Here is a 13,900-nt window from a genome sequence, read left to right on the forward strand (position 1 = left end):
ATTTCAAATTTAGTATTTGAAGTTCGTAATGGATACTACAGCCTATGACAGAAAATTGTCTGTGAGAGTCCACGTCTTCGTATAGGCCCCATATACGGTACCTCCAGATATTCGGTATTTTGGTGATTTTAGCGACATTATTAACCGGAATCGTTTCAAATTTGGTGTTTGCAGTTCGTACAGGATAGTACAGCCTAAAACAGAAAATTGTCTGTGCAGGCCCACGTCTTCGTATAGACCCCATATAACGGTACCTCCCTTAATTCGGTATTTTGATGATTTTAACTACATTATTCACCGGAATTGTTTCAAATTTGGTATATGAAGTTCGTAATGGATACTACAGCCTATTACAGGAGATTCGTATAGTCCCCATATAATGGTACCTCCCTATTTTCGGTATTGTGATGATTTTAGCGACATTATTCACCGATTTTTATATATTTTTTTTGTTAAGTTTGAATATAACAAAAGTTACTTATGCAGGTTCATGTCGTCCTATAGACCCTAATATAACAGCTACATTTGGTATTTTTGAAATTTTATTGTTTTTGAGAATTGCCAAATCCGCTCCAAATGGTGGAGGGTATTCAAAGTTCGACCCGGCCGACCTTATAGCCTTTTTACTTGTTTTTGTTTTTAATCTTTTAGATAGTATGCGATTAAATGCCAAAATATACTAAAATCCCTTCATACTTGCTGGCCTGTATGCATGTAGAAATTTTTATATTTTATACTTTTCACTCCTTCAACAGTACTAACCAGTAAAGAAAGAATTAGATGCGCGTGGGCCGAGTTTATGGTACCCTACATCATTTTGCATATTTAGTAGAGCTACACATGACAAATAAAAGTTTTTATGGAGAATTTGTGAGAATTAAATCATACCAACTATGATTAGAGTTATTATTTAAAATCCAAAGGAACTAATATATGAGAGGAATATCCTTCTCCGAATCGATTTCTACCAAATTTGCCGAGGTATTTGTGCCTTTTCAATTCGGACATGTATTATCCAAATCTAAACCGATCTCGATACAATTCGGCAAAAATATTTCTGAGCTGTATTTGTGCATAGTGCATATTACGACTGTGGAAAACACATATAACAGATCGGATGAACTATATATGTGGGAGCTAAAGCTATATCTAAACAGTTTTTTTTACCAAATTTGACATACTTGTTTCTAGACTCAATTGGGTCATAAAAGCCAAATTCCATCCCATATGGATGAACAAATCGGATGAACAGTATATATGGGAGCTATAGCTATATCTGAACCAATTTCGATCAAATTTGGCATACTTATTTTCAGGCCCAATGTGCGAAATTCCATACAATTTGGGCTGATATTACACTTTTCATCTGGATCAGGCAATGAATGCGGTCTGTACTTTGTTTACAAAAATACATGGACAGACGGACGGACAGACATGCATAAATCGACTCAGAATATGATTCTATGCAGATCATCAAAACGAACTATGGGTCTATCTCGTTTGTTTTCACAAAGATATAATATCCTGACCACCCTGTGGTGTAGGTTATAAAAACTAATATTTGCTCACCCCCTTATTATTATTATTAACCACATCCATTATTTAATACCAGTAATATACTTATAATACTTTGCAATTATTTCCCATTTTATAATTATTTTATGATTCATATACCCAATAATATTTAACTTCTTATTACCTAAAATCTTCCGTGCCGATCTTTATAGAAACACCATTCGACACAATACAATTTAAATTGTGAAGGTCATGTTTTTGAGCAATTTAGCTTCATTATTTTTGCCAAACATTAGAAAACTAAACTTGCATTGTATTTAAAAGCTCCATTAGAATTTTAATAGCAATTCTAAAAAAAAAAAAACAAAAACTCTACACAATTATTGTCATATTTCCAAAGCAATTCACAAGAGAAGAGGAAAATTAAGTACTCTAATTACACTAAAAAAAAACAAAACAAAAACTACGAAAATAAAATAAGAAAATTTAGATGACATTAATTAATTATAATAACCTTCATTAAGTTGGCCTGTATACTGTATAAAACGCAGATATGCCTGGCCAGAACAAGTCAACAACGTTAGCGGAACACTTATTAATGATTTGAATTCTAATTGGGTTTTTGAAAAAAAAAAAAAACACGACACAACAACAAGGCAATAAGCAATAAATCCCATTGTAGTTTGTTAACACTGGACGACACAGTGGGGACATTAAATTCCTATTCATATTTATTGCATAATCCGATTGTAAACGGTATGGATGCGTGGAGTAAATGTGTTAGCCGTTTGATCCGCATTTCTCTTAAGTAATATTTGTAAATATTTGTAAACGTGGCAAGATTTTGACAATTTATACCATTTCGGAATGGTATCATGGCAGAAAAGGATACAATTAAAAAAAATCGAATAAAAATACATTTTAAATACATATTTTTAATTTTTCGTAATTTTTAAGTCTTTTTTTTTTTTTTTTGAATTCTGAATGGAGCATAACGATAATTGGCATCTAGCTTTCCAACCCCCAGGACCTACAACGAGTCTCAGCTTGAAAATGCGAACATATTTAAACAAAAATTGCCGACACGGCTGTATGAGGCTCTTAAGCAAAGCGTGGTTGACTTACTTCTTGCCTATGACAAAAATCCGTCCAATGACAATTCAAATACTAAATTCATTGGGACTGCAGTCAGTGAAGTACCAAATATAAAAAGTGGCACTGCAATATGCTGAATGTACAAAATGGTAGAGCGAATTAAAAATTTTCTTAAAAAAGATTCGTATCCCCGAAAATTCCTCCGAAAACTTAAAAATACAATAGCGAGTAATTATTTTTTTGGTTATAGGTTCCCAGGATACCATTTTTTATGGTCCATTATGTATATCCTTAAACATACACAAATGGCCATCTGCTCTATAATTCACAAAGTTTACGATAGAGTTTTAAATTTGACACAGCCTTATGGTTAAAATCATTTCTACAAAATATGTGTTAAGTCGGTCTAGGTTTTGGCATATATGGGGGTATATCCCGGTTTCAAGCATTTATATTATTGCCAAATTTTTCGAACTAATTTCGGCAAATAAATCGATTTAAACCATTAAAAAAGTCTTAAAGTCGGGCGGGCCGTCTTTATGATACCCTACACCACTTTGCTTATTTAGTAGAGCTCCACATAACAATTATAAGTTTTTATGGGAGAATTCAATCATATACGCTATGATTATAATTATAATTTAAAGTTCAAAAGACTAAATATGCCGAAGCATTTGTATCTTTTAAATTCGGATTGTATTGCTTATTTGGTGCACAAATAACTTGAAATCAGATAAAAATATGTATTGGAGCTTTATTCAAATCTGAACCGATCTTGATAAAATTTGGTAAATATATTTCTGAGCTGTATTTGATATATTTCTATGAATATCGTTGTTACGGAGTGCATATTACGGATGTGGGTAACAAATATAACAAATCGGATGAACAATATATATGGGAGCTATAGCTATATCTGAACTGATCTTCACCAAATTTTCGGTCGTAAATGCCAAATTCCATCCCATATTTGCCCAAATTAGACGTTTGGTGCACAATAAAAAGCAAATCGGATGAAGTTATATATGGGAGCTATATCTAAATCTTACCCGATCCCGATAAAATTTAGTAAAGGTATTTCTGAGCTGTATTTGATATATTTCCCCGAATATTGTTGTTACAGAGTACAAAAATAACAAATCGGATGAACAATATATATGAACCGATTTCGATCAAATTTGGCATACTTATTTTCATGCCTAAGTTAGTTGTATGTTCAAAATTCCATACTATTCGTAATTGCCAAATGCCATCCCATTTGGGCAAATATTACACGTTTGGTGCACAATAAAAGACAAATCGGACGAAGATATATATGGTAGCTATATCTAAACTTTTACCGATTGTCTCCAATTTCAATAGGGACTGTGAGCCAAACAAATGATTTGTGTAAAATTTCATTGGATCCGGCAGTAAATGCAACATGTAATTTGTTTACAAAAATACATGGACAGACGGACGGACGGACATGCATAAATTGAATCAGAATGTGATTCTATGAAGATCATCAAAAGGAACTATGGGTCTACCTCATTGCCTTTTGCCTGTTACAAACAAATGCACAAAGACCTAATATCCTGACCACCTTGTGGTGTAGGGTATAAATATGGGGGCCCCCACAAATATTTGAAGGTGTTACAAACGGAATGGCAAATTTAATATTCTGCTCCTTATGGGAAAGTCAATCTGCCTGCAACAATCTGTAACTTTAGGTTAATCTTCCGCTATAGCCCGGAAGCCAAATTTAAATATTGTAAAGACACATTTAACAAGTTACTTGTTGCCACCCTTGAGTGCCGAAAGGACTCTTGATTTTCAAAAAAAATTTCAAAAAAATTTTATTTGGTAACGGCTTAGGGTTAGTAATATTTTCTTGAAATATTCACGAAGCGTTCACTAACATCGTCTACTCTTTTTGAACTTATATGAAATAATATTAGGTTTTCAGAGTATTTTTATTCAAAAAACTAATAAATATACCTGTAATATCGCGCTAAGGAATGTATTCTAGCCCATAACAATCTATGATATTATATTATTAAGATATCAATATTATTACCACTTCTCTCATTAGCTTAAAACATAGTGTTAATCAAAAGGTGATGTCTTCTACAGAGGTCTTTAAACTTTAAAATTATTTATTTTATATTTTTCTTCAACAAAAAGAAACGCCAAAACGAAAATGATATGTAAATAAAAATGTATCGCTAGCGGTTTACAGCAACAACAAAAACACAACCGCAACGTAAATACCATTATAGTAAATTCAACTATTGCAGGGTTAACGGAGGGGGTAAGTGTGTACACGGGGCAGCAACGCAGAGGAAGACAAAAAAAAATAAGAAAAATGGTAATCTGCGCCAAGTAAGGTAAACAAAATAGATAAACATCGAAGTATTAGCTATTCACAGTGTTTAGAATGATCAGAAAATATAAAAAAATAAACTAAAATGAGAGTTGTTTACATGAGGTTCTTTTTGATAAAAACAAAAAAGTAAGTCTATAGTTTAATTCATGGTCACCATTAGGAAAATACACCAAATTCCCAATTTTGGGAATTATAGCAACAATGTTCAACCGTTCAGCCCAGGGCTGCCATTTTTGCCGATTTATCAACATTTTGACGATTTTTCATTCTAAAATTGAGAAATGCCGATTTTTGCCTCAAAAATTACGATATTTTAACGATCGTCGTCGATTTAAAATGTTGTTAAAGTCATTTTATTAATACACCTAAAATATGCCGAAACAAATAAAATATATCTGTCTTTTTTGACGAATATTCTCAATGCTATAAGTAACACCTACAAATTATACCGGAATTCATAATTTACTTAAACCAATGCAGTTACTTTTTAGAAGCGTTTTGAGTAATTTCATAAAGGAGGTTATAAGTGATAATATTCATTTAACTTTGTGGACAATTTCTATACCTTCAGTCATATGGCTAGATAGGGTATATATCATTGGATACGGCCAAATGTGCCTCATCTCTTTGGACCAAATCTGTTTCAGAACATTTTGAGTAGATCTAGCGATGTGCGTCAGTCCGACCGTCCGTCTGTCTGGCTGGCTATGCGCGTGATAACTCTCGAAGGCGGTATCTAGTTTGGTCCAAACTACTATCAAACTTAGATCGTGTTCGCAGATGAGCAATATCGGTCCACTTCTTCTGGTACCTCCCTCACAAAGGATCAAAATTTTGAATATTCATAAAGATCATAAAACACGAAATTAACATCCGATTCCATTCAGACTCGGTACATCTCAATATTTCCATCAACACAAGATCTGTTATAAAGATCGGACCACATCTTCTGGTACCTCCGCCACAAAAAGTAAACATTTTGAATTTCCTTGAACTCAAAACACGCTAAATTAACATCCGATTTTATTCAAACTTGGTGCATCTCAATATTACCATCAACACAAGATATTTTATAAAGATCGTAGAGATCGGACCATTTCTTCTGGTAACTCCCGTACATAGGGTTCAAGACAAAACGAACAATGAAATCAAAATAAGCATCCAACTCTCTTCAAATTTCAAAAATTTTGCTAACGCAAAATCTGTTGTGAATGATATATATCTGCGAACCCCTTCTGGTACCTCACCCACAAAGGGTCATAATTTTCAATACTGTTATCTTTCATAACTTGCGAAACAAGTCAGCGATTCTTTACAACTTGCTATATCTGAATATTTCTCTCAACCAAAAACCTGGGATGAACATGGAATTTGTGATTTCGGCCATACCAATATTTTTATCGGTATTAGATGAAGTATGAAAATGGAATACTTCGGTCGACTATATCTGCTACTTCACGCACATTTCAACATTTTAGAAAATTAACACATATCTCATATCCAGTGAAGGAAGTAACCAATATGGGCCAAAACTGTCACGTCGCAATATTTATATCAGATTTACTTAGGCGCTATACGAAATGGACAATATTGGCCTATTTCCTTCGGAACCTCCATAGAGAGAACAAATTTTTTTAGTCTATTTTTATTGAATGCATAGTTGTGCATATTTATTCTCGGTTTTTAGATGTAATAAACACTTGTATTTTGTTATAAACCAAAAAATATGTTTTAAGTTAATCATATATTCTTTTCCGATTTTCACAAATAAAAATGCCGTTGAACCTGATTTTTTTCTGAAAAATTGACGATTTTTCTTGAAATTTTGTTGGCAGCCCTGGATCAGCCGCAAATAATGGTCTTAGCCGCATTACAAAGGCAATCGGCTGTTTTTGGAATTGTCATGTTCTGCGATGGTGAAAAACTTCCTGAAAAATTGTTTCATTTTAATTAAAGTCCACCACATGTACATTCGAACCACCGGAACTTTTCTATTTTTTTAAATTTATTTATTATACTGTTAACTGTTGTACGGTTACCAAATACTGTGCCGCTTTTAACTTATTGTTAAACCAGTCACAAAACGCCGACATCATCATCGCACACACAATGACCTTGTCAACAATGTGCTTCTCTTTTTTCTGCCGTTTCGCCGAATCGATGTTGTCTATGACAGCCACTGCTTCGTCGTTGGATGTGAATGCGTTAGCCATTTGTTTGTTTGGCAGACAATTTCAACAATTTTTGGCCAGAGAGAAAGAGATATGGTATGCATACGTATGTATGTGTTACTGTGCCTGTTTGTCGTTTATTTATTTAAGAAATGGACTGTGAATGATCTGCCCAGTAAATTTACTTAGAGCCGAGTGTGAGGTGTGGTATAGTGATGCTGTTAGGCATTTTACCAATTTCGGCAAAACGAAACTGTGTAGGCTTTCTTTGTGGAGCAGTTATTTTTTGTAGCTGTTATCTTTTTTGGAAGAAAATGTGCTTCTTGTTTATGGTATTCAAGTCTCGTATGCGTACAGCTCATCACCAGCATTCGTCAGGTTCGGAACGAGTCATTGTTTTTTTTTGGCTATGCAGGAATGTATGTAGATTTTGACGAAAAGGTTGCCACCAAAGTGGTTTTATAAAACAAAATACTACAAAAATAAATAAAACAATGTAGAGGAACAATATCGCCACCCAAGAATATTCAATTGTTGTTGTTGTTGTTTTTCTTATTCATTGATTTGCGAAAGATGTTTTATATTTCATAGCAATATTTTGACAATATTTTTTTCTTATATTTATACGTGCGCAAGGTGTGTTTGAATGCGTAACCGCCAACGCATGAAGTGGGTATAAGTTCATATCTACAAGCCATTAAAGTTAAATTCGCCCGCCTGTCATAATCGAAATTTTGAAATTGTGCCAAGGTATTAAAATATGTACGTTTTTATGATGTCTGCTAGCATTTCACTTTTAGAGATGCTGTTGAATGATTCATTGTCTGAAACATGACGTCTGATGGGTATAAAATTAAATGACATGTATTTACTTTCTTTTTATAGCTGCAATATAATATAAGAAATCAATGAACTTTAAAATTTGCAGTTCTGCAGAATACGTTTTTAGAACAATCGATCTTTCTTTTAAAAGCTGGCATGCAACAAGTATGATTTTGACAACGATACATATTTTTGAGTCAGTATTTTTAAATACACACAAAAATGTATTATTTGCGCCTTTTATTATTTTGTATTTTGGGAGAAATATTTTATAAGATACCAGCAAGTGCCCGCTACTTCGTCATCGAAAAGTCCAGCCTTAAATTTTAGAATCGTTTTTTGTTCATTATTTTTTGAACAAAATTTACAAACAAACTTTATGCATCGTACTAAGTCTTCGGCTGTACTAGTTCGATAACACTTTATTAGTATTCAGGGTTTTCCTTTATCGAAGGGGATAATCGAAAAATGAATACTTTTTTCCACAAAAAGTCTTCAAAATAGTTTGTTTTGAAGTTTACCGAAAAGCACATTAGTTAAACTCCTTCTATCATTTCATAATAACAAATGACACCACCAAATTTAAATTTTAGAAAAAAAAAAACAGTGAACTCAATATTAAATTTCAGGATCTATCCATTTACTCAACGGCGAATTTAGTATAATTTTGTACTTTTCGAACAATAATAGTAGCATTCCCAAATCCAGCCAAACTATATTCCAACAGTTCCTTCCTTACCAAATGACAACAAAATCACAAATCACCAACCTTGCTTTCCAAAATACTCCAGACACAATAGTCCAACGGATTGGTATTCGGAGATTTTGATGGCCATTGTGCAATGAAGCGAGGAACTTCATTTTATAACCATTCTTGGGTGGCGAGTGCTGAGTCCTGTTGGAATATTCAAGGTCTGCGGCCAAAATATTTGCGTGCCCAAGATTTTAATAAACCCTCCAGAATATTTTCGCGATAATTTTGTTTGTTTACAAACTGCTGGACAACGACTTCACCACTTTCGGCCAAGCGAAGCAAGTCTTTAGCTCGAGTTCAATTTTTCATATTTGCCGAATGGAATATTGTGATGTGATGTTTAGCTCACGAGCCATTTTTCGGCCACTGTGACGCGGGCTTCGATCAAGTCGCTTCTTTACTTTTCAAACCTTTTCTATCACTATCACGCTTGAATTCCATCACGAATAACTTTTTTTCTGGAAAATTCTCATCAAAATGCTTTTGTACAATTGTAAAAAATATAATGCACTGTCACTGGAATAATTTTAACAGCTGTTGGACGAGTGGCTTAGAAATGACAGCAGTCAGAAGTTGGTTGCAGTTTTTTCATCTCACATATACACTTTGTTCTTTTCCTACAGTTTAAAAACCAATTTTCAAAATAATCTCTATTAACAGTGGCCTCAATATCAAATTTCAGGATTTCAACTCTTTAATTTCCAAATATTGTACTATTTAGTACAATTATATTATATATATTACGCATATTCAAGATCAGCTCCTTCTCTCAACCACAACTTTATAAACATCCAACAGTGACATCCATATCATTTCAGGATTTCAGGTTTTATTCCTTCACCCAATTTACTACCACTTAGTACTTTTCGAACAATTATAGTACCAAAACCACCTCCATACCACATAATCACAAATACCAACAGTGATATGAATATCACATAACAGGATTTTAGCTCTATTCCTTCATCCAATAACAAATTTAGTACTTTTCGTACAATTATAGTACACATTAGACCACAGACGAAAACATTAACATCTATGTCCAATTTAAGGATTTCTGTTGTACTCCTTAACCCAATTCCAATCTTAGTACCATATTACCACCGCCAAATCTCAAACAAAGACACTATCAGAAACCCAAATATTAAATTTAAGAATTTTATCTTTGTCCCTTCACTCAGTACCAAAAATAGTACCATTCGGCAATTTTCGTATATATGTAGTACGCATTTCCGAAACCACTTTCTTATGAACAGCTACCCTAATACCAAATTTCAGATTTCTATAATTATCTGTTCGCCCAATATAAAATGTTTCTAAAACCAGCTCTTTATAACAAACCTACTACCAACTGGGACCCCAATACAAAATTTCAAGATTCCTCAGTTTTTCCAAAAAATATTATAGTGGTACACGTTTCTGAAATCAGCTCTTTACCACAAACCTACTACCAACAGTGACCCCAATACAAAATTCTGTTCTAAATTTTCAAGATCTGTTCTAAAATTTAGTGCACAGTTACAACACATTTCACCTTACTTACTTGATTCTCACAAGAAAATTGTATAGTTCTACCCGTGAATATATTACCAAATGGTGCCATTTTAGAACTTATCGTAACCATTCGGATTTCCGAAACCCTTTGTTGCATCTTTACTGCACTTTATTTGTTACTCAGATTCCGAATTTCAGAATTCTAGACCAACGCAAAGTATTACATTTTTAGTACATTTTAATACGAATTCTCTATGAAATCCTATTCTAAATGTCTACTTATTCTTTGCAGAAAATGTACATTGGTCTTTTACGCAAAGCTAGACCACTTAATTCGTCAAGATAATGTTGTTACCACCATCTGAGCCAAAATATCAGATAATGTCAGGATTACACAATTTTTTCTAAAAACTATAATTACTTTTTAGTTTCGCCTATGTGTCGAACAAAAATATTACTAACTTTTCAAAAATTCAATCTTAAAATCTAATTATAATATTTTCTTCTTCTCTTGCAGAAAATACAGCGCTTTGATATAACGTTGTTAACAAGTGTAAGTATGAACTCTTATTGACTTATATTAATGTTACAGTAGGTATCTATTTTTAGATTTAATTCAAAGTCAATAATGAACAATGTTGTCATCAATATGGGAAGGTTTACATATATGTAAAGAAGGTCCAACATTTGTTGAAAATAGGGGGATTTTATGTACTAAAATAACCCCAACTATGTGCATATGAGCTATACTAAATTTATTATTAATTCGCTTCATAATCTCAGAATGGTCATGCACATACATATCATATAGAATTTCCATCGATGGTTTAGCTTGTCATAAAAATTCTCCTTTAATATAGCTTTCTTTCATGTTTTTATATCCGGAAGTTTGAACATCTTGCATACTCATATCGCCAAGAAAGTTTAATTTTAGAACAATTTTAACGCTTCGCCAGACAGTTATTTCTTCTCATGTATTAAGAAATTTATTCTCAGCCGCTTCTTTTCATTTCTCATATCTTGGGAGTTATCAATTGTGGTTTTGCGTTGTCGTTGTATTTTGATCTTGTTTCTGTACTTTTTAATGAAATACTCTTTATGGTGATGCCGCCATCCAATCATCAAAGGCCATATCTTAAATATAACAATTGCTCTACTCTTGAGAATCGTATGAAATAACCTTGGGTGCTGTGGGAAATCATTGCACTTGCACTTGTTTAAGTATTTAATTTAAGTTTCCTCGTTTTCATTTAATAATAGAAGGGATAACGATGGTTTTTTGAATTTTTTTTACAAGTCCGAACTATTGTAATGGACCCCCTATCTTTAGGATGAACTTATAATAATAATAATAATGTAATACAAAACACGAATAAAATCGTTTCCCTGTTTTTTGATGTATTTGTTTCATACATAAACCACTTTAACTTTGATATTTGTTAACCGAAAAATAAGAAACAAGCTAAAAAGCAGTAAGTTCGGCCGAGCCGAACTTTGAATACCCTCCACCATTAGAACAAATTTGGAAATTTTCAAAAAATAAAAACAGTTAAAAATTCTGTTAAAATCCTAAAAGTACCGAATATGACCGTTAAATTGGGGTTTATACGACGTGGACCTACATTGCTGTCATAAGCCATTGCCGTTTTCAAATTCGAAACTTGAATAAACGGTGAATAATTTAGCTAAAATCATCAAAACACCGTACATAGGGAGGTACCGTTATATCGGAGCTAAACGAAGACCTGGACTTGCATAAACAATTTTCTGTTATAGCCTGTAGCATCCATTACGAACTTCAAATACGACATCTCTTACAAATTCGGTGAGTATTGTACCTAAAATCGTCAAAATATCGAATATAGGGAGGCAGTTATATGTGGTATAGGCCCCCCACAAAGTCCTGGACCTGCATAGACAATTTTCTGTCATAGGCTGTAGTATCCCTTTTCGACTTCGAATACCAATTCAAAATACCGAATATCGGAAGGTACCGTTATATGGGGGCTATACAGGAACGTGGACCTGCACAGTCAATTTTCTGCCATAGACTGTAGTATCCACTAAGAACTTGAAATACCAAATTTGTATAATGTCGCTTAAATCATCAAAATACCGAATATCGGGAGGTACCGTTATATGGGGGCAATACGAAGACGTGGACCTGCATAGACAATTTTCTGTCGTAGGCTGTAGTATCCCTTTGGGACTTCGAATACCAATTCAAAATACCGAATATGGGGAGGTACCGTTATATGGGGGCTATGCGAAGACATAGATCTGCACAGACAATTTTCTGTCATAGGCTGTAGTATACATTACGAATTCCAAACACCAAATTTGAAATTATTCTGTTGAAAAATGTCGCTAAAATCATGAAAATACCGAATATCGGCGGGTACCGTTATATGGGGGCTATACGAAGATGTGGACCTGCACAGACAGTTTTCTGTCTTAGGCTGTAGTATCCATTACGAACTTCAAATACCAAATTGAAACAAACTCGGTGAATAATGTCGCTAAAACCATCAAAGTACCGAATATAGAGAGGTTCCGTTATATGGGGGACATACGAAGACGTGGACCTGCACAGACAATTTTCTGTCATAGGCTCTAGTATCCATTACGAGCTTCAAATGCGTAATTCGAAACAATTCCGGCAAATAATGTTATCATGTCTGCGGCCAAAATATTTGCGTGCCCAAGGCTTTAATACACCCTCCAGAATATTTTCGCTATAATATTCGGCATTTATTCTGATGCCACGGTCGATTAATATGAGCGGAGAATGACCATCGGCTGTTATGGCCGACCACACCATCACCATGGCCGGCGTAGAAATGACAGCAGTCTGAACATGGTTGCAGTTTTTTTCATCTCCCCTTGTATACATTTGCTCGAACACCGTCTAAAGCTCTCGAAATTGTTATTGTTTACGTTCGAACGAATATGGTTTCATTTTAAAATTTTACTTTTAACACATAAACCCCTCTTCTTATTGTCATTGACGACCTTAAAAGAAATAATAAATAAATAAAAACCAATAAAATGAAATTGAAACACAATTTGTTTATTTACCAATAAATAATGAAAATCATTCAGGTGTAACATGCGCCGCCGATAACTTACAACGGCATGCTACAAAAGATGGTGATATTGTGCCATCAAGCTGAAACACAAAGGAACTGATGGCTCGAATCTAAATTGGAAATAAGTAATGAATCTTTTATGGCTGGCTAATGGTGGTTACTTATGTTGCGACAGAGCCATAACGCAACAGAGTGTTCTCCTTCGTTTTAAAATGTCTCTTCAAAAGTGAAATTTGTTTTTATTTTTCTGCTTCTCGGAATATTCCTCATGCTTTGATGAGGTTCATGATTTTATTATTTACAATTGAATGCCTTTGAGTGCTGTTGAGGTAAATCGCAATAATATTTTATTTCTTTTTTCGTTCGGTTAATAAAGTTCAGTTCTTTTTGATATAAGAAACCAATATAATCATCAATATTTAATATTTCCAAACGATTGAACAAGTCGTTTTGAAGTGAGTGAATTGGAACGAAAGAAATACGTTATTTTTTTATAAAAATAAATATTTTTTTTCATTCCTCTGTGATTTAATTTTATAAATGATTGATTTTAAGTTTATTTCTAAAAAATTGGTATTTTATTTATTTTTAG

General features: G+C 33.5%; 1 protein-coding gene across 2 annotated transcripts in view; it reads left to right on the plus strand.

Moving 5' to 3' along the window:
• LOC131804330 (uncharacterized) overlaps positions 1 to 13,900 on the plus strand; it is a 105,589-nt gene that overhangs the window by 22,788 nt on the left and 68,901 nt on the right. Inside the window, exon 2 of one of the 2 annotated variants that reach the window (XM_059127070.1) lies at positions 10,737 to 10,772. The exons of the other annotated variant lie outside the window; for it this stretch is intronic. The gene's annotated coding sequence lies outside the window, so the exon portion shown is untranslated. The remainder of the gene's footprint in view (positions 1 to 10,736; positions 10,773 to 13,900) is intronic. 2 annotated transcript variants of the gene reach the window in all.

The sequence above is a fragment of the Musca domestica genome, unplaced genomic scaffold (assembly GCF_030504385.1).
Source record: "Musca domestica strain aabys unplaced genomic scaffold, Musca_domestica.polishedcontigs.V.1.1 42, whole genome shotgun sequence".
Classification (NCBI taxonomy): Eukaryota; Metazoa; Arthropoda; class Insecta; order Diptera; family Muscidae; genus Musca; species Musca domestica.